The sequence below is a fragment of the Panthera leo genome, chromosome D1 (genome assembly GCF_018350215.1).
Source record: "Panthera leo isolate Ple1 chromosome D1, P.leo_Ple1_pat1.1, whole genome shotgun sequence".
In the NCBI taxonomy this organism is placed as follows: Eukaryota; Metazoa; Chordata; class Mammalia; order Carnivora; family Felidae; genus Panthera; species Panthera leo.
The window spans coordinates 26,734,026-26,756,537 of NC_056688.1; the positions used below are offsets into that span (position 1 = coordinate 26,734,026).

General features: G+C 41.2%; 1 protein-coding gene and 1 non-coding gene across 4 annotated transcripts in view; one reads left to right on the forward strand and one right to left on the reverse strand.

Annotated features, from left to right (window-relative positions):
* Positions 1-22,512, reverse strand: part of PRDM10 (PR/SET domain 10) — a 98,230-nt gene that overhangs the window by 68,660 nt on the left and 7,058 nt on the right. The gene's annotated exons all lie outside the window — the stretch shown is intronic.
* LOC122201515 lies at positions 15,858-15,959 on the forward strand. The gene has a single exon (XR_006194216.1). It is a non-coding gene; the product is annotated as a U6 spliceosomal RNA (small nuclear RNA).

Consider the following 22,512-nt stretch of genomic DNA (forward strand, 5'->3'; position numbering starts at 1 on the left):
ATTAGCTTTAAAAAAAAAAAAGGTATTCAATCATGTTTCTATCAAATTGTCTGGCTCTCCAATCTCAACTATTAAGTTCTTACAGGCCAAGGAATGTGTGTGCTCATGAGAGGAACTCCAGATCTGCCATGTGCCAGGTACCCAATAATCTGTATGGAGTGTTCAAAGCAATTCCAGTGTGCTAGGGAAAAGAGGACACCTGGTCCCAAATGGGTGCTCAAGAAGGGGCTCAGAGAAGAGGGCACCTGAAGGAAGGAGAGGAGCAGAAAAGCAAAACAGGAAGGGACAGGACATTTGCCCCAGACTGAAACATCTTGTTTCTAATCTTACCCAAATAAGGGAGTAGGCATTACACGGCATAAAACACCAGTAAGCTACACAAGGCAAGGATAAAGGGAAGAAAAAAAGGAAATAACTACTTAGCAGATGTGGAGCAAAACAACGCAATAGTTAATGTACACGTAGGAAAGCTTGCCAATAAAATTTAGCAACGAGGATGTGAAATACTGCTCACAGTCGCATTTCCCAATAATTTTAGAATACCATTAGCAAATAAAGGAACCCAAGAGGGTGAGAACTCTTTAATTCGGAAAGTGTCCGGAATCCAAAGCAGTCCCTAGAATACTCACTTGGTAGTTCTTGTTCTTTAAAATATAGTTGTAAAACTGTTCAGCTTCTGTAGCTACGAAACTACTTAAAACACCAGTGTGACATTCCATAATTACTTACTGTTTAATAAATTGCTCAAGAAAACTAAATTCTAAAGGGTGCCTGACTGGCTCAGTCAGTAGAGCATGTGACTCTTGATCTCAGAGTGGTGGGTTCAAGCCCCACGTTGGGTGTAGAGATTACTTAAAAATAAAATCTTTAGGGGTGCCTGGGTGGCTCAGTCAATTAAGCATCCGACTTCGGCTCAGGTCATGATCTCAAGGTTTGTGAGTTTGAGCTCCGCGTCAGGCTCTGTGCTGACAGCTTGGAGCATGGAGCCTGCTTCGGATTCTGTGTCTCCCTCTCTCTCTCTGCCCCTTCCCCGCTCATGCTCTTTCTCTCTCAAAAATAAACATTTAAAAAAATTTTTAATCAAATCTTTAAGAAAAAAGCCACCTAAATTCTAGACATGACTCCACTACTAAGTAACTTTATATCCCCTAGTATCAGTGTCTCCATTGTAAAATGAGAGTGTAAAGTGGTTTCTAAAGTCTAGTCCTGACTTAAGCTTAGAGGGGAGGGGCATCTGGGTGGCTCAGTCAGTTAAGCATCAGACTCTTGGTTTCTGCTCAGGTCATGATCTCACGATTTGTGCGTTCAAGCCCCTCATTGGGCTCTATGCTGGCGGCTCGGGCCCTGCCTGGGATTTTCTATCCCTTTCTCTCTGCCCCTTCCATGCTCACACCATCTGTCTCTCTCTCTCTCAAACAAATAAATAAAAACTTAAAAGAAAACAGCTTAGAGGGGAAGCAGCAGAGTGCAGAAGAAAATCCACAGAATCCCAATTGAACATCCTGGCTCCCAGACTGGCTCAACTGTTCACAGGTATATAACCTTGGCCAAATCACTTACTGTCTGCCCTCAATATCATCATATGTAAAATGAAGACAGTAATCACCTCCCAGAGTTATTATAAGGGTTACATGATATATGAAAAACTTCTAGGCACAAGATCTAGCACATAGTAGTGTCCAAATATGTCAACTTTTATATCTTACAGATGAGCTATAAGACTTTCAGAATTTTCAAAACATTTCATGTATTTTCTTAAACCCAGCAATTGATCCAATAACATATGCCCTATATACAAATTTCCTGGATAGTAAGTCTTCTCAGATTTGTTTTCCTTTTTTATTTTTAAAAACCTTATTTTTTAATATTTTATTTATTTTTTATTTATTATTTTTTGAGAGAGAGAGCCCATGCAAGTGTGGGAGAGGTGCAGAGGAAGAGAGAGAGAGAGAGAGAGAGAGAGAGGAGAGAGAATCTTAAGCAGGCTCCACTCTCAATGCAGAGCCAATCCCACAACCTGGGGATCAAGACCTGAGCCAAAATCAAGAGTCCAATGCTCAACCAACTGAGCCACCCAGATGTCCCTCCATTTTTATTTATTTTAACTATACAATTCATAGAGTCCTGTTGATCTTTTTTTTTTTAATATTTTATTTTTTTAAGTAGGCTCCTCGCCCAACATGGGACTCGAACTCACGTTCAAGGTCAAGAGTCACACACTCCACTGACTGAGCCAGCTAGGTACCTCCCTTGTTGATCTTGATTTATCTGAGATGGGGAGGAAGAGTCCAGGAACTACTTTAGTGCTGTCCAGCAGCCTGGTGCTGACAGCCTCCTAGCTAGCGATGGACATCCTTCCATTCCTCACCATTGTGCTTCTTCTAAGACCTGAAAGAACTGGTAAACTACACACTACACTTTGTCTAGAAAATTGTCACCCATCTTCCCTGCTTTTACCCATTGTCCAAAATGTATAGATTTCATTTCCAGGAAAATAGGACATGATTGCATCTCTATCCTCTCTCTAAAGACTTTATTCAACAACTATTTATTAAGTACTTAGTATATGCCAGGTACAATTCTGGGTCCTTAAGATCTGGATGGCTCAGTTGTTAGGTGTCCAACTCTTGGTTTCGGCTCAGGTCACAATCTTGTGGTTCATGGGTTCAGCCCCATGTCAGGCTCTGCTCTGATAGCACGGATCTTGCTTGGGATTCTCTGTTTCCCTCTCTGTCTGCCCCTCTCCCACTCATGCATGCTCGCTCTCTCTCTCTCTCTCTCTCTCTCTCATAAATAAATAAATAAATAAACATAGAAAAAAAAGAAACATCAGTGTATCAAAAACAAAAACAAGGACACCTGCGTGGCTCAGTCGGTTAAGCATCAGACTTCAGCTCAGGTCATGATCTTGTGGTTCGTGAGTTCGAGCCCCACGTCAGGCTGTGTGCTGACAGCTCAGAGCCTGGAGCCTGCTTCGGTTTCTGTGTCTCCCTCTCTCTCTGCCCATCCCCCGTTTGTGCTCTGTCTCTATCTCTCAAAAATAAAAATAAACATTAAAATAAGTAAGTAATCCTTGCCTCCTTGAAGCTTCTAGTCTAGTTATCTTTTCTTGAATAATGTTGTATAGTTGAAAGTATGAACTTTATAATCAGACAAACCTGGGTTCTACTCTCCCAAATCTACCAGGTGCTTAGGAGCTCTGACGTTATAAGCCACACACTGATCCCCAGTTTTCTCATCTGAAAATCCAAATGATCTGCCCAGCATGGTTGTTGTTGGAATTAACAATCTATATTTTGTCAAGCCTATAGTGCATTTTTCCCCACATTTTAACACTTCTGAATCCATTTTACAACTGTTGTGTCCTGTGGTCACTATCTTCCAGGTGGCAGTCAGGATGTGGATGCCACTGCCTGCTTGCGTGTGACCTTGCTCACAGCCATTCATTAGCTCTGTCCTCGCTTCACTGAGTCATGATGTTGTCAACACTGGACACCCTGAGTCTAACTGCCATTTTAAATGTCTTCAAAAAGATTACACTATAATTTGGCATTAAAACTGAAAGGCATGGGAACAGCAGCTGAGCATAAATCTGATTAGGGAAGCAAATATTCATCACTGGGAATATAACCTTAACAACCAAGGGCCGATAGGACCTGGGGAGACAGTGATGGCAATGAATATGCACTGTTATTACTGGGATACGGGGAACACTAGCCTGCCACAGATCGAGTGAAAAAACACTGGGATTAAAACTCCCAGAATGGGTACTAGCTGCTTGGAGGGGATTCCTGGAGACAGTATGCCTTCTTTTAAGAAATACTGCATCACCAACACTCTTGATGACACAAAGATACATCAATGACTCTGAGTCAGAAAAGATTCTGAAGAGTCAGACTCTGGAGGTGATAAAATTGGGGGAATACCTTAATCAATTTATTTCACTTACATTTTCCCTTTTATGTGTGCATAAGAGCAATGTGATAAAAATCCACGTTTAAATAAATCTACAAGAGCTCTTTCAGTAAGTATACAATAAAAATTCTAAGCGGCAAAAGCACTTGTATCAGAGTTTAATTGGCAAGGCCTTTTCTTTTGTAACTATACATAAAGCAATTACGTATCTTACCATAGACATCTTAGATTCAATAAAACATGGTAACACTTGGGATAACATAGCATAATGATGAACATTCAAGAAATGGTAGCAATATTTTTTCATGCTTTGTGAACATCAAACACATAAAAAGGTGAGCAAAAACCCTGCTCCTGTAGAATTCACAGTCTGGTGGAGGAGACAGGCGGCCCAATTCCCAGCTCATCCCAGTAATACTTGCATGAAAAGACTGACCACACTGAAGAGTAAGGGGAAGGAAGAAGGAAAGATACATGCCTGCTGTTCCAGCCAGTTCACTAATAAGGTTGGGTCTAAACAGGTCAATGGAGCGTGCTACTGTGCCCAGCCTCCCCAAATGCCTGCCCTCCTCCTACTTCCTAGAGTTCCCATCCTGCCATTCACCCCTGAGCCATACCCCCTCATCATCCACCAGCCTAGTTCCCACCACCACTGGGCCTAGAGCGCTAAATGAAGCCACTACTCCAGAACTGCCCAGGACTTAAAGTTGAGAGACTCTCACTTCATCACCTGAATGTAGAGGTGTTAGACAAGGCACAGGTCTGCCTTCAAAGGTAGATGTGTACCTAAGATAAGGGTTGAACTATAAACACAATTTCACTTTAAAATGTTGGTATACAGTGGCGCCTGGGTGGCTCAGTTGGTTGAGCGTCTAACTCTTAATCTCAGCTCGGGTCACGATCTCAGGGTTCGTGGGGTGGAGCCCCGCATCGGGCTGTGTGCTGATGGCGTGGAGTCTACTTGGCGTTCTCTCCCTCTCCCTCATTTTCTGCCCCTCCCCCACTTGCACATACACTTTCTCCCTTTCAAAATAAATAAACAAAGAAATACATTTTAAAAAATTTTAATGTTGTTATACATAGTTATTGGGGCACCTGGGTGGTTCAGTGGGTTGAGTGTCCCACTCTTCATTTTGGCTCAGGTCACTATCTCATGGTTCACAGGATCAAGCCCTGCATCAGGCTCTGTGCTGACAGCTCGGATCCTGCTTGGGATTCTTTCTCTCTCTCTGCCCTTCCCCCCACCTCCACCACACATGTGCTCTCTCTTTCTCTCTCTGTCTCTCCCTCTCTCTCTCTCTCTCTCAAAAATAAACATTTTTTAAACTAGAAAAAAATTAAAAAGAAAAAGAAAATGCTGTTACACAGGGAAATTAAATTCCATAGGATTATTGGTACATTATTAAAACTCAGAAACATTAAGAATTCAACAGCGGTTTCTGTATTGGCCTGGCACCTTATATGCCACCATTATTCATACGGAAAGAGCTGTCCCACATTGCAGACAGTGCGCTTACAAATTAACTTTCCTGGCTCATTACAAACTGACTAATTATCATAAACTGCTGGCTCCTTCCCTGAAATCCAACACTAGACACACCATAGAAAGAAGCTAGAGGGAGACTGACAGATTTGCAAAATGCACATAAAAAGTGTGAGGAATAAAATGGAGGAAGCGGGGTCTCAATCCGGAGAAGGAGCTGTGGATGGGCTCATGAGGGGAACAGAAGGGGACCAGTCACCACAGAAGGGGAGGAGGAGGCAGAGTGTTTGTGTAGATCTCGCCCTAATATTTCCCTGAGCTCCCACTGCCCACGTTGTACCTATATTATCACTGCCACACAGGAACACAGGAGCCAGCCCGGTGCTGCCAGAGGTGAGGAATCCTCAAGGTAGCGCAAGAAGGCTGGGTGGCAAACAGAGAGGCCACAGGCCAGGCAGGAGACTGGCTAGCTGCCTCCCCTCAGGGTGAGGACAGAAGTGTGCACAGACAAGAGGTTCTTCTGGGGCAAGCAGAATGTGGCTGGGCCCAGAGGCTCGCTGACCTGATACACAAACAACTGCTTATGGTCATTGTTCGATCTTTCACCTTTCTTTGAACGAGTATGAACAGCTACATGGTGACTTCAGCTGACCCTTGTATAAAAAGATCATTCCTCAAGAATGTTCACATAGAGGGGTGCCTGGGTGGCTCAATCAGCTGAGCGTCCAACTTTGGCTCAGGTCATGATCCCCAGTTAGTGAGTTCGAGCCCCACACTGGGCTCGCTGCTGTCAGTGTAGATCCTGCTTTGGATCCTCTGTCCCCCTCCATCTCTGCCCTTTCCACACTCCCTCTCTCTCAAAAATTAACATTAAAAAAAAAAAAAATAGAATACTCACATAGAAATTAGTCTCCACTTAAAGGAGAGCTGCTTGAGCTTGCTTTAAATTAGTTTCCATAAACACTACAGCAACTGGAATAGGAACTCAGATTTGCTGTATTTCTAGCAGGGCAAGCTTTGGAGTCAGATAGCCTGGCTTAGAATCTTGGATCTGCCACTTAGAGCTTTTGACAATTTGTTTACTCTCTCTGAGCTTCAGATTCTTCAGCCTTAAGGACAAAGAATAAAGTATATTAGGTATTTAATGATAGATAACAATTGTAACTAATGTATGTAATATAAAAACACCTTTACGTCAAGAAACAGAAAGGAAACCCTTCTAAAGCCCTATTTAAGATTAGATTCTACTTGATAAATGAAAAAAGTGAGTTCACTCTATGTATAGAGAAAAAACATGTTCAGTAAGGCACTAAGTTATAAAAAGGGAGCAAGAAGATTATAGGAATCCAATTCTATGACATAGAATAACAGAATTTCAGAACAAGAAGAGAAATTCCAGGCCCTTGGCTCTCAAATACGTTTAAAAGACAGAGCTCGGGAAATCAATGTTCTTGGCTGAGTACCATTAGATATTAATACATTTGTTACAGAATAACAATAGCTAACATTTGTAACATACTTACTATGTGCTAGGCATGTTCTAAGCACCTTAATATGCATTGATTCATTTAATCCTCACAATAATCATGAAGTAGGTATATTATTATCTCCACCTTATGGGTGAAGGACTGAGAAAGAGGTAAAATGCTTTGTCCAGGCAACTGAGCTAGTAAGAGCTAGTGAGAGTAAGTAGGAGAGCTCAATATGAGCTTGAGTGATCCTGCTGCCGAGCTCGTGTGTTTGGCCACTATTCTACACTGTTTCTCATCCTATAAACTAAGAACACTTCACCTGTGTTATGATTCCAGCACAAATAACTCCATTACATAAACTACATAAAAATCACATCTGACCTCACTTTATAATTTTTTCAAAAATGATCAAATAGGAGCATCTAGGAGGCTCACTCAGTTGAGTGTCCAACTCTTGATTTTGGTTCAGGTCATAATCCCAGGGTCATGGGATGGAGCCCCATGTCAGGCTCTGCACTGGGCATGGAGCCTGCTTAAGATGCTCCCTCTCCCCCTCCCTCTCCCCCTCCCCCTCCTCAAAGAAAGAAAGAAAGACCTATCAATTAAGCAGGACTAGGGTTCCAAGTTTTCCCCGATTTTTTTTTCTTTTTGCCACTTTTTTGTGGCCTCCTAGTGCTGGCTAAGACAACTGACAGAAACAGCAACAAAAGGTTAATGAGATTTCATGTGGTAAAAACTCAAAACTAAGAAAATTGTACCCTTTATTTTTATTTAAAAGAAAGAACACCTTGGTACAGCTGTAGAGCACTAGTGTTGGGCCAGAAGGGGCGGGGTGGCGGGGAGTAGTTTGAGAACCACCCATCTGGAGCAACTTCTATTTTGTAGATGACAAACTGAAAAACCAGAGATTAGGTGCATCACTTCAAGTCACACAGCAAATAAAGAGCGCAAAAAGCAGAGCCGGTGACTTGTAGGGCTCTCACCCCTCCACCCCTCCACCCCACTGCCCCCACTGGACTGAATGTGGAAAAGATTTAGAAGATGCTTTAGGCAGAGATTTCTTACACTGCCTAAAACTGTTTATCTTAGCTTTCCTTTTTTTTTTTTTTAAGCTTATTGTCCTTGACTCCCCAGTTAGAGAAACCTTCCCAGTAAAGATGAGTAGAAGACAAAAAGCAACTTAGACATGGATTACACTCCAAACGGTGATAATTTAAATTGATGGACAATGCTTTGTATATTTCCTTTAAAGTTATGTTACGTACTATATTTTGATTCCCTGGATAATAAAAAAGTTCACTTACTAATAATTTAATTGAAATAACATAAATTTGGCTGAAATAAAAATTTAAGGAATCATCTGTTATGTTATGATGTCAGATGTCAGTGATTAAACAAAGCTAGAAAACAAAACTAAATGTATTAAGGAAAATCAGTTACCTCTTTAGAAAATAAGTTTGTCAAAATACTTTTCACCTTTATAATTAAGATTAAATGATTTTTTAAAATCATGGTACTTGAAAAAAATACAGGTTCAAATAGTGTAAGATAAAAGTTGTAAAGACTCCTGTAAAGATACAAGATGATGAAAACAGACTCTGACTGCCTCTGTTCTGACCTTAAACTTTCCAGTTGGGTTCTTTTTTGTAGAGGATGGAAGGCTCTGAGAGCATAACCTTCCCTGATGGGAACCGAACCTGCCCCCTCGAGAAGTAAGGACTGCCCTGGGCCAGCAAGACACAAGACTCAGTGTGACTGACCCCAAGACAATGATTGACCTGACCTTTCCTGCCCACCTGCACGTGCCCACCCAGCTTTGCCCCACATTTTCCTTATATAAACCTGCAACTATTTTTGGCACTTTGGAGACAGTCTTTGAGACACTGGACTATCTTCCCAGTGTTGGCCTCACTGAAATAAATTCCTTTCTTGTTTCCCCACCACTGCTCTCTCTGCCTTTGGATTCTGACAGCTGTGAGCAGCGTGCCCTGTTTGGGACCCCCGGCCAGGTGCTCTTGTGCCCCTGAGCCCTTGCTACAATGAGACTTCTGGATATGGCACCTGTAAACATTTAGAGCTTGGTGGGACAAGCATTGTTTACGTTTAACTTGACCATGAACTACAAAACCCCTCTGCCCGTGAGCTAGGGAACGCCATTCAGTGTGGCAAAGTGGGTCAGGCCCATAAGCTGGAGCCACACTCCTGGGTTCGAATCCTGGCTCCACCCCTCACCAACGGTTGGCCTTGCACAAATTACCTAACCTCTCTGTGGCTCAATGTCATCGTATATAACACAGAAACAAGAACAGGATCTACTTCGTAGAGGTGTAAAGAGGATTAAGGGCACTAATATCTGCAAAGTGCGTAGAACACTAGAATATAGTCAGCACTTTAGGTGTTAAATGAAAGAGGTAATAATTAGGGTCAATTCTGAGCCATAAATTAAAATTGGTAGAGCAAGAAGAAATTAACTGGGGGAAAGAGAGAAGGGAGTAAGTAAGGCAAGAAAAGAAGAAAAGAGAGGAAAGCAACAAGGAAACAGAAGGAGATACGAGTATTCCAGAAGACAGCGATAAGACTGGGAGGAAAGGAGGCAGGAAAACACAGGAATAAACAGAGTCAGGGTGGAGAGAAATCTAAGAAAGGAATAACTAACAAGCAAAATAGACAGGGGGGAGGGGGGATGGGCAGGAGAAGGGAAAGAAAAGCCAAAGACAAAAAGTGAATCTGATTGTTCTGAGCTAACTGGGTAAGAATTAGAAGGGAAAGCCGAACATGAGATTATTCCCATGCTAGAGATTTCCTGAGGTAAAAGATGCCCAACAGTTACAGTCAGGTTTGGGGGAGGAGACACCTGTTAGGCTCCCACCATTCTCAGACTACTAAGTACAGTGACCTTTTGGGAACAAATGGGACCCTGGTAAAGTGCCGAGAACACTGCTGTTAAAAACGTCCTAGGTGCCATCAACAAATGAAAAGAGAAACACAACGTGGTTTATACATATAATGAAATATTACTCAGCTTTAAAAAGGAAGGAAATTCTGACAGATGCTACAAGGCGGATGAACCTTAAAAACATTATGCCAAGGGGGCACCTGGCTGGCACAGTAGGAGGAGCATGTGACTCTTGATCTAGGTTTGTTCAGGGTCATGAGTTCAAGCCCCATGTTGGGTGTAGAGATGACTTAAATAAAAACTTTAAAAAAAAATTTTTTTTTCTAAGCCATTATGCTAAGTGAAATAAGCCAGGCACAAAAGGACACATATGGTAGGACGCCACTTAGGCAAGGTACCTGGAATAGTCAAATGCATCAGGACAGAAAGTAGAAGAGAGGTTACCAGGTCCTGGGCAGGTTACTGTTTAATGGGTAAAGTATCTGTGTGGGGTGATGAAAAAGTTCTGAAAATGAGTAACGATGATGGTTGTTCAACACCATGAATGTACTTAACCTCCACTGAATTGTACGCTGAAAAATGGTTAAACGGCAGATTTTATTTTATGTATACTTTACCACAAAAACAAATTAAGATAAAAATACACCATATGGCTGCAGTAGTAACGGTCAACCATCTCCACCATGCTGGACATGGGATTCTACTGGTCCCTTTTACATCAATCAGGACCATGAAGTGACCCATGGTCACTCGGGGCCCCTAATCGATTCTCCCATCCAAGATGAACCCTGCCCTCCAATGGCCTCCGTCCAGCCAGATTGAACCTGCACTCCTGAGGTCACCACTGCAATCACTCCCAGCTCAGGTCAAAGGGGCTGACTTCCAATACACCTGTCTCTGGAATTCCTGACAGCCTATTAGCTGTTCTTTTCTTCTAGCAGGATAGTTGCCATATAAAGCACCCCCTAAGTGTCTGGCACACAGTAGGTGAACAATAAATAGAAGTGACTGCTCTTATTGCCAACGTCCTGTCCAACCTTAGTCTCATTCTTCCCACTTCTTTGGTACAAATACCTCCCTGACAAGAGAGACCTCTGAGACTTTCATTTTAGGGGGAGCAGGGTGGGTGGGTGAGAGGGTACAAAGGAAGCCAAGTTCAGTTCACTTTCTTATTAAAGGCCCAGTCAGTACAGGCCGCCCTGTGGACCTATTTCAACTGCTCCTTTTTTCCCTCACATCCTGGTTTCCTACCCCACAAACTCCCTGACTCTGGTTCTAGATTTATTTCTTGGATCTCAGCCCCCTGTCCTGATTCATCTTGGGTTTTACACCATGTTTTTTAACGCAAAGTTTGGGAAACTCCCTATCCCACCAGCCACGGGAGCATCTACTGTTAACCATAGCCCTCTGGTTCTGGCACTGTGCCCGGGGCATGGCCCGGGGGCACAGTGTGCACAGGGCCAACCCTGGGGACAGGATATGTGGATAGCTAACGTGTATTGAGTGCCTTCCGTGCCATAGTCACTAGTGTAAGCAATGACCACTTATCAATTTGTGAATCAATTTAATAGCACAACAACCCAATGAAGTTGTTTAAAACCCATACCTTCATCACTCAGAAAACAACAGTACAGAGTCATAAACGAGTGCTCTGAACAGCTGCTAACCACTCCATGACTGAGGTGTAGTATGAAATTCGAAAGCTATAAAATTAGGCCAAGTGAAGTGAAAATAAAGGGCTTCTGTTATGTTCACTCACTTAGAATGGCAAGTAGAGGTTTTACATTTAACTGATTTCTGGGAGAGATCATTTCGGAACTCGGAAGAAAAGAAAAAAGTACTGGACTCCATTCTAAAGGAGGAACAGGAACTGGTAGCGCAAGTAGCGATGGGCAAATCCCAAAATTATACAAATTTCAGCACAAATTCTCCAATCTTGCTGGGAAGAGGAAGTCTAATAAACAAGCTGTCACGTAAGTGTCGCAATTTTAAAAATTCACAACAAATTGGGAACATTGAGAAAAACTAGAAATGAGACGTTTAAAAGAACAATACTAGAACCTCGTCCAGCGAGGTTCCAAGCGCCCCGACAGATGCTGTTGATTTGCTCTTGACCTCAACCCTGGGAAGAGACTAAGGCCACACTGTGTGCCATTTCACAGAGCGAGAAATGACTGCAGGGAGAGGTGGCATAATTTGCCCAGCCGTGGGTCTGGTCAGCCTGAGCCCCCTCTGTTTGCCAGGGCTCAGCCCCACCCTACTGTGCCCCCCTGCCCCAGCTAAAGGGCTACTGCAAACCCATGCTTGAGGGCAGAGTCACAGGACTACAATATTATTTTTAATTCCACAGTGAAGTAAAATAAACACAATGTTAATTAGGGAAAATATGCCTACGGAACTAAGGGTTTCTGAGAAAGTAAATAATCAGGGAAGCCAGGTAGGTGCGAGCAGGGGGAAAAATAATGAGGGAAACTCGGCTTTCATAAAAGCTTTCAACAAACTTAAAATGTAATAACAACAGCCTCTGACTAGGTTCCAAAGGTAAAAAGTGTTTCTAAGTAAGCTGTTATGGATTTGGAATATTTCCGTATCACCAGAGAGGTCTGAGGGTAAAGATAAAAAATTGACAAGTGATAACAGTGGGGTCCTCCAGGCATTTTTACTGACACCATTCACATTTAACATTTGTTATAAGTGTTAACAGTGAAGCAAATAATGAAAAGTTCAAGATTGCGGAAAAACTCCGCCAGATAAAATCTTATTTTATTCATTTATCTTTTTTTCAAGTTGGCTCCAGATCCAATATGGGGCTTGAACTCACCGCCCTGAGATCAAGAGTCACAGGTTCTACCAACTGAGCCAGCCAGGTGCCCCTCCAGGTAAAATTTTATGCCATTGGAAAAAAAAACTCCAGAAAAAACTTCCGAAATGGGGTAAATGAGCAATGATGGCAGGCAAATTTCAGAATAAGCTGCACTTTTAATATTACAAGGCTGATGTGTTACAGTCTAAAAACCATGGCAGAATATATCCTAAAGAAACTTTCCTAATTCGTTTCTGGCCGTCATCAAGAACAACACTGTGTAACCAGAAGAGAACTGAACTAAGGTTTAAAAGTAATAATAACAATAAAGATTAAAAACACAGGATGACAAAAACAAGCAAGGAATGAAGTGTATCAAGCAGTATGAAGCAGAACTGAAATGGTAACCTTGGCCTTCTTTTCCCCCTCCATTTATCTGTCCCTTTGCCCTTCTACTTCCCATGCAGAAATCTTCCCACCAGGCAATGAGTCCTCCTCTTTCCTCAAAGAAAAGAAAAACCTTGGCTAAGAGTCTTATTGGGGGTCTGAGCCCACAATTCTACATTAAAATCCTTGAGGGTTCAAAAGGAACCACCACTCAGTGTGAGTTCTAAAGAATGCTAAACCTTGATGTTTGCCTTTTCCTTTTTACAAAGAATAGCTAGTTGGCTGGTAAAACCTGAAAGCAATTTCAAAGAGAGTCTGTCAGGAGTCCTCTATTCTCCTCTCACAAGATTTTAGGAGGGAACCTCAAAGCAGCAGAGTGTATCACAGGCCTACAGAAAAGAGCACAAATCATTAGCATCCGACTTGAGGGATGTTCACACAGTAAAGGCAGTGGAACAAGGAACAGGACACCACCACCGCCTGAAAGCCTCATGGTGCCCTCTCCCACAGGCAGCTACCATCTTCCTCCACGATCCATCCATCCCATGGCAGGCTGCAGGAGGACAGGGCACTGAGTCCCAGGGAGCTGACCCCTGGCTGTTCTGCAGTCTATGAAACTAGAAGATTGGGTCTGCTCCTAGCTTTGACCTTCTGGGAGTTGCAGCAGAGACTCTGAGGTGTCACCTAGGGAGGTTTGTCCTTGCTGGGCCCTGAGTTCCAGTTTCTATCACCCCAGCAATGTGAGACTACCAAAATCCATGCTCTTCTGTTCTGTTGCTTTTGTGCTTGTTAGCCCCTTGACCAGCAGAGCTTAGCAGTGAATACCTTCAGAGGAAAACCAGTGCTAGTCTCAGGCTCACCTCTCTGTGTGTTCCTTGCCTCTGAAATGTTGGCCCTCCTGTTATGACTCCCTTCAACTCGGATCTTTATCTCTCCAGTCCCAAGAGACTACCTAAAGCTCTTTGGATTCTCTGCCTCTCAGACTTCTCAGCAAGCCCCTTCCAACCAGCTTCTGAGACTCCTGATACATCCCAAGAACTGAAAAATGGTCCAAGAGGAAAAGCAGGTGCAGAAGGCCTGGGCTCATTTTCATAAACATCCCCTCTGCCCAGGATCTGATCCCTCAAGGCCTGGCTGGCTGCCTCCCTCAGGAGGAAAGTGAGGGCAATCCCAAAGATATGAGACTGTGGAAAACATTTCCTCTTCTATCTGATGACTGTGTTTATCAAAAATGGAAGAACTGGGGTGTCTGGATGGCTCAGTTGGTTAACTGTCTGACTCTTGATTTCAGCTCAGGTCATGATCTCATGGTACATGAGATCAAGCCCCATTCATGGGAGCTGCACTGTCAGCTCTCAGTCTGTTTGGGATTCTCTTTCTCTCCCCCTCTCTCTGCCCCTCCTGCGCTTGCACTGGTGCGCGGGTGCACACAGGCGCTAAACAAACAAACAAACAAACAAACATTGAAAATAAATAAGGGGTGCCTGAGTGGCTCAGTCCATTGAGCATCTGTCCCCAGCTCAGGTCATGATCTCACAGTTCGTGGGTTTGAGCCCCACATTGGACTCTGTGTTGACAGCTCAGAGCCTGAAGTCTGTCTGCTTCAGATTCTGTGTCTCCTTCTGCGTCTCTCTGCCCTTTCCCTGTTCGTGCCCTCTCTCTCTCTCTCTCTCTCTCTCTCTCTCTCTCTCACACACACACACACAAATTTTTTTAATAAAATAAAATCTTAAAAAAAAAAACCTGAAACGGGGTGCCTAGGTGGCTCAGTTGGTTAAGCATCCGACTCTTGGTTTCGACTCAGGTCATGATCTCACAGTTCATGGGTTTGAGCCCCATGTCGGGCTCTGCACTGACAGCACAGAGCCTGCTTGGGATTCTCTGTCTCTGTCTGTCTCTCTCTCTCTCTCTCTCTCTGCCCTTCCCCTGCTTGCACTCTCTCTCTCTTTCAAAATAAATAAATAAACTTAGGAAAAAAAAAACTGGAATTATTTGTGGCCACCAGTAAGGAAAGTACTGTAGTATGGCCTGTCTGATAGGACCAGGTACAAAGTGCTCTGCTAAGTCAAAGAAACTAGTCACAAAGGACCAAATACTGAATGATTTCACTTGTAGGAAATACGCAGCATGGGCAAATGAATAGAGGTAGGCAGCAGAATGAAGATGGGGAATTAGGACAACATGGATGAGAGCTATGGAATTTCTTTTGGAGGTAATGAAAATATTCCAAAACTGACTGTGGTGACACTTGCAAACCTCTATGAATATACTAAAGCCTCTGAACTGTATGCTTTAAATGAGTGAATTGTATAGTATATGAATGATACCTCAATAAACTCATTTTTAAAAAAGAAAAAGAAAGATGAGCATTTAAATCAGTGAAGACCTTCTAGGAAGCAATTTGGCAATAAACATCAAGAACTTTGACATATGTGTACATACATAATATTTATGTTATTATGTAATTGTTATATATTATATATTACTGTGTGTGTGTATATATATATATATATATATATATATATATATATATATATATTAAAACAGGTTAAGAAAGTTCCAGACTTGAGAGGAATTGAGGGCATGCTCAGGGCGTACTAACTGAGAGAGAAAAGTCTGGAACAGGATGAGCCTGTAAAAGAGTTACAATTCCCAAAGTTCACGAACTGGTTTTATCAGAATCACCTAGGGAGCTAGGCAAAGAAACAAATTCCAGAGCCTTACTCCTGAGAATTTTTTTTAAGTAAGTTCTAAACCCCACATGGGGCTTGAACTCATGACCTTGAGATCAAGGGTCACATACTCTACCAACTGAGCCAGCCCTGCACTCACTTCCCTGAGAATTCAGTGCAGACATAGGCGGGAACCACAGGAATTTTAGTTTTTCAACATCCCCAGGAGGTGTTCCCTTCGGCAGCACACATACGAAAGTTGGAACGACGTTCAGATTAGCAGGGCCCCTACACCAGGATAGCACGCAGACTCGTGGTGTTCCATATTTTTAAAAACTAAATAGGGGCACCTGGATAGCTCAGTCGGTTAAGCATCCGACTTTGGATCTGGTCATGATCTCACGGCTCATGGGTTTGAGCCCCTCGTGGGCTCTGTGCTGATGCCCAGAGCCTGGAGCCTGCTTCGGGTTGTCTGTCTCCCTCTCTTCTCTGCCCCTCCCCTGCTCCTGCACTGTCTCTCTCTCAAAAATAAATCAACATTAAAAAAAAAAAAAAAAAAAAACTAAATAAGTAAATGTCCCCAAGTGATTCTGATGTCAGCCAAATCTGGCCAACCCTTGGACAAATGAGGAAAGAAAAATCTTTTATCACAGCAGTAACACTTTTTGAAAATCATTCTAGAAGTAATATGAGAGACTGATTATAATTAGGCCAAGACCTGCCTTTAATATGCAAGGAAGGATCAGAGCTCTGAATTCTTACTGGGGCTTAGTGACATTAATAGACATTCATACACAAACTTTCAGTGCTATAAGTCATCACCTAAAAAAAAACAAAACAAAGTAAAACGCTTTATTACTAAACAAAAACTTAGCAAGAATCCCGACACCTTTCAAAATACATAACTTACCAGCCTCTCTAAAATGTTTGTGGAATTTATGTCAGAATTCTGAAATGGCTGAGGCAATTGTTAATTTAGGTGGTCTTCCTTGCCAACCACCTTGCTCTGATGGGTATTTGATTTTCCAGCTTCCCTTCGCCACTTGCTAACAAGCAAATCTGTTCTGTCTACTTAATGAGTAACATTTGAAAAGAGCTTCCAAAGTAAATATGGATGTATGAGGAACATTTGAAGACTCAACGATGGATACGAATGGCTACAAATGACTCATCAAGTAATATTGAGCACCCATGTTTTTCAACTTCAGATAATAGATTTACATAGCTGCAAGCATTTAACCCCAGCTTCCTTTTCAAACAGTAGCATTGCTTCACCAGACAACTGGCAGGGGTACAAATACTTGCTGTGGCCTTGGCACACCTAGACACAGAAAGCTATCTGGCCCAAATATCTCAAGCTCTTCTGTTGAATTAGCAATTGCAGTAACTAAGTAGGAGACTGCAGATGGGTGTTCTGAAGCTCTAAAAGCCTTTCTTACAGATGGTTCTCCATCGTCACGATGACTCAACCATCACAATCCCAAATTGTTAGGATAAATTACTGGATAATGTAAAGAAGCATAATCTTAAGTACTAAGCTGTTTCTCTCTCTCTTTTTTTTTTAATGTTTACTTATTTCAGAGAGAGCAAAAGCGAGCAGGGCAGGGGCAGAGCTAAGCTGTCTCTTTAAATTCAAGTGGTTTAAGTTGTTTTAACTTAAAAAAAAGAATTTCCTATTAAAATTGGTTGCAGGAAATTATTCTGGAACACAATTTTCCTTAATTAACATTATGTGTTTAATACAAGAGAAAACAGCGTGACTACCTGTTCAGGCTACTTCAACTCCTGAAATATACACAGCACCATGGCGGGACCATGGCGCTGACCCAGGACAAAAAGCAAATTGATACTAGTTTGAAGTAATTCCCTTTATATCCAATTCACTCCCCCACAACAGGTTAATGTGGGTCTCACCTGCTGTTCCTTTTCAAATTTTCATTCCTCAACCTCAGTCCCTTGTTTGCAAATTTAAAAATAAAACACAGAATGGTCAAAAACAAGCATTTGATTAACAAGACGGATGACAAGGGGAAGCAGTTATTGTCTCCATAAAAACTCTATCTTACTGGCATATGAGTAAGACTTGTAATCAAAATTCAATCTTCTTCAAATTTCAACTTCCTCCATCTTAAACTAACTATAGGAGGCCAGCATGGTCTAGTATTCACAATTGTCTTCTATAAGCCAGGATCTATCTATCTTCCTCCCTCCCTCCCTTCCTTCATGTCTTTCTCTCTTTCTCTTTCTTTCTTTCTTTCTTTCTTTCTTCCCTCCCTTCTTTCTTTCTCTCTCTGTCTACCTCTCTCTCTCTTTCTCTCTATCCCTCCCTTCCATCCTTCCTTTCTTCTTCAAGCCAGGACATTTCTTAAAGTACAGAGCAAGGTGAAAATATTGAATGTGAAGACAAGTAAAAAGTTACAATATAGTACAATAGTATTGAGCATATTATAAATGTTAATAACTATTAAAGTTATGATCACCCCAGGTTAAGTATTAGATCATAAAGGTATATCCAGAAAAGTTTTACTTCCAATTAAAAGACATTTTAATATGTTTTCATTATTAAACAATTGATTTGGGAATAAATATCTCTTAACTATAAGCAAGGGTTCTCAGCTGATATGTTTCACAAGAAAATATGTATATTTCAAAAAAAAAAGAAAATGTGTATATTTCAAATTAAAACTGATAGAATTTTAAAACTACATGATTAGCATTTTCTTCCATAAAGAGAAACAAAATAGTGGCATTGCATTCCTGTTTAGAAAGCTCAGCCATATCTACTCTACAAACACTTTCATTCTACAAACCATTTCATTCAGATGTAGACTAAAACATGTTGGATTCATTTGCAAATTCAGTGAAGTAGTTAACGGAAACCACAAAATTAGAATCCCCTAATGGATGCAGTTTTTTATTTTAAAATTCAGCATAATCATAGTCCATCTTAATGAAAATGTATACTGTGGAAATCCAATGTTAGTAAGTAAACACCAAGGGAATAGTAATAATTATAGCTATTACCATTTACTGAGCATCTATCACATGCCAGGCATTGTGAGATGGCCTTCTTAAAAAAAATACTCAAGGGGCACCTGGGTGGCTCAGTCGGTTGAGCGTCCAACTTCAGCTCAGGTCATGATCTCACGGTTCGTGGATTGAGCCCCGCGTCGGGCTCTGTGCTGATAGGTCAAAGCCTGGAGCCTGTTTCAGATTCTGTGTCTCCCTCTCTCTCTGCCCCTCCCCCACTTGCACTCTGTCTCCCTTTGTCTCAAAAATAAATAAACATTAAAAAAAAATAATTAAAAAAAATAAAAAATATTCAATTGGGGCTCCTGGGTGGCTCAATCTGTTAAGCTTCTGACTTTGGCTCAGGTCATGATCTCACTGCTCACAAGTTCAAGCCCTGCATCAGGCTCTCTGCTGTCAGCACAGACCTTGCTTCAGATCCCCTGTTCTCCTCTCTCTCTGCCCTCCCACCCCCCGCCATGCTCAGGCTCTCTCTCTCTCTCTCTCAAAAATAAATAATAAACATTTTAAATAAAATTAAAAATTAAAAAATACTCAATTTCAGGGCACCTGGGTGGCTCTGTCGGTTGGACGACCAACTTGGCTCAGGTCATGATCTCACAGCTCATGAGTTCGAGCCCTGAATCAGGCTCTGTGTTGACAGCTCGGATCCTGGAGCCTGTTTCAGATTCTGTGTCTCCCTCTCTCTCTGCCCCTTCCCCACTCATGCTGTCTCTCTCTCAAAAATAAATAAACATTTTAAAAAATTTAAAAATACTCAATTTCAATCTTCACAACAACCAAAAATTTGTACTTGTCCAAGGTCATAACGCTGGTAAGTGGGATTTGAACCCAGATCCCTTTGACTCCAGAGCTTGATCATTTCCTTCTCTGCTGCACAGCATCCTCCTAGGCAAAGCTGCCAGAACCCACGCTTGGGTTGGACCTGCTGCTGTTGCCTTGGCCTCCTACCAGATGATGCAATCACTAGGGTAGGCTTGATCTCAAAGGAACCCAAAGAGGTTATAATTTACCAAACCCACAAAGAGGTTTAAATGGGCCAGAGAGTGGAGGTAACTACAAAGCTATAAAAATAATAAAAATTCAAACAACAATTTTTAGAAACATAATATTTATTAAATGCCAATTTTGTGCCCAGCATTATTTTAGGAACTAAACAACAGATTGGATGGAAGATTGTATTAAAATATTCAGCAGAAAGGGAAAATATAAATAACATTAATTCACAGTTGTACCAAAACAAAAGCTACCTGTGTGTACAGAACAGAAAATAGCAGCCCTCAAATACTCAGTGTTAACTGAGTCAGCTCATATCAGGAAAATTACTCCAAATATACTTTCTGGTTATCTCATGTATATGCATTTCTCTAACACTGGAATTGCTGGGCTTTAGAGACTGCATATTTTTTTACTTTCTAGGTAATACCAAACTGCTTTCCCAAAGTAGTCATAGCAACTTATATTCCCATCGGCCAGGTGTGAATATTCATATTGCTCAACACAGCTTCAGAATTTGTTATTGCCAAGTATAATTTAGGTATACAGGAATATGGCACTGTGGTTATAGCTTGCATTTTCTTAATTATTAACAAGGGTGAACACCTTATTATCGGTTTATTAGACATTTGGATATCTCCTTTTCTGAAGGGCCCGTTCAAGACTTCTGCCCATTATTTTATTAGTGCAGGTAACATCTTATCTACAATAAGATTCAATATTCAAGACCTATACTGAGTCATGGATATATTCTCCTATGTTAACTTAAAAGATGTATTGTTTTGCCTTTCAACTGCCATGCTTCCTGGGTCATAAATAAAGTGTTTGAATGCATGTGAATCTGTTTCTGGACTCCTGCGGCATTCCATTGATCAATTAGTCTATCTTGGTGCCAATACTACACTGTCTTAATTATTATAGCTTTTGTTGACTTCCAGTAGAGAAGTTTTTCCAATTTATTTTTTTTCTTTTTCAAGAGTCTCTTGCCTTTTCTTAGGCATTGACAGATATTTTAGCATCAGCTTGTCTAGTTTTTTGTTTTTGTTTTTTTTTTTGGGGGGGGGGGGCAAAGGACAAAGGGAGAGGAAGAGAAAGAGAGAGAATCTTAAGCAGGCTCCACACTCAGCACAGAGCCCAACACAAGGCTCGATCCCATGACCCTGGGATCATGACCTGAGCCAAAATCAAGAGTTGGTCGCTCAACGGACTGAGTCACCCACGCACCCCATCAGCTTGTCTAGTTGTTGTTGTTTTTTTAATTTGCTGGAATTATATTAAATCTATAAGTCTGTTTCCAAAGAACTGACATACTGCAATATCCAATCTTCCAATCCTTGACCCAGTGTATCTTCTTCATTTATTTAGACTTCACTTAAAGTCACTCGATAAAGTTTTAGAATTTTTTTGTAAAGGTCTTTTATACATATTTTGTTAGACTTAAAATATATCTCCTATACTTTTTTTTTTAGGATTTTATTTTTAAACAATCTCTACACCCAACATGGGGCTCCAAATCACAACCCTGAAATCAAGAGTCACATGCTCCACTGACTGAGCCAACCAGAAGTCCTACAGCTCCTATAGTCTGAAAAAAGAAATGATTTTTTAAATGATGTATAAAAATATATCATTTTTTTTTGATGAGACAGCTAGAGTTTGGGATAACTCATATATCATTCATATATAAAAGAATGAATATAAACATACTTAAAATTTTTCAATAAAACAAAGTTCATCAAAGTACAATTTCAGCTATATAATTTAGGTTTGGGGTTTGTTTGTTTTGTTTTTTAAATAATCTCTACTCCCAACTTGGGGCTTGAACTCAAAACCTTGAGATCGAGAGTCACACATTCCACTGGCACCCCATAATTTAGTTTTAATTCTAGAATTATCATTTTGTACTTATGTCATATCTCACCTCAGCAGGTTTAATGTAGTTGAGAAAACTTATATGTCACATAAACAAGTGGCCTAAACACCTACTGGTTGTAGGTCCTTATAGTTATCAATGTATGAAGTACTTACAATGCAGAATAATTTCATTCATCAACTTCAAGACAGGATGAATAAAAAAGTAAGAGACTGAAATCTTGTTAATATACACACTGTTGTCTGGGATTGAGAACCCACACACCTTGCTCCTGGCCTTAGCTCCCACCACTCTTAAATCATTTGCTAAAATTGCCTCCTTTTTTTCCATTTGTAAAGTAGTTACAATATGGTTCTGTCAATGTCACACATTAAGGATGAAACATAAACAAATTCCTTAGAAAACAACTAAAATGGTTGGTCAAAAACACAAAGCAACATTTACTCAAAGGTGTTCCACTACCAGAAGGACATGAGACTAAGGTTGCCTACAATCATGGTTTGTAGCAAGACTGAAAATAACCCCCAACAGATTGGCCTCAAAATCTTCAAGCAACGCTAAGAAAATGGTAGAGATTTGCACACAAAAATAAGAATTTTGAAGAAAATGGGGTGCCTGGGTAGCTCAATTGGTTAAGCATCGGACTCTTGATTTCGGCTCAGGTCATGATCTTACACTTCGTGAGATCGAATCCCACATCCAGCTCTGCACTGACAGCACAGAACCTACTTGGCATTCTCTTTCTGCCCTCCCCCACTCATGCTCACACACTCTCTCCCTCTCTCTCAAAAACAAATAAACTTAAAAAAAAATAATTTTGAAGGGAAGAAAACTTCAGAAATCACTTTGAATACCTTAATTACACTCACTGCTTTATTCCTCCAAACATTTAGAATCCAGTAAGTAAAAGGCATTCTTGTACCGCATTCTATATGACGAGGGAGGCAAAAAAGTATCCATCACTTCTAGGAATTTATAACATGTT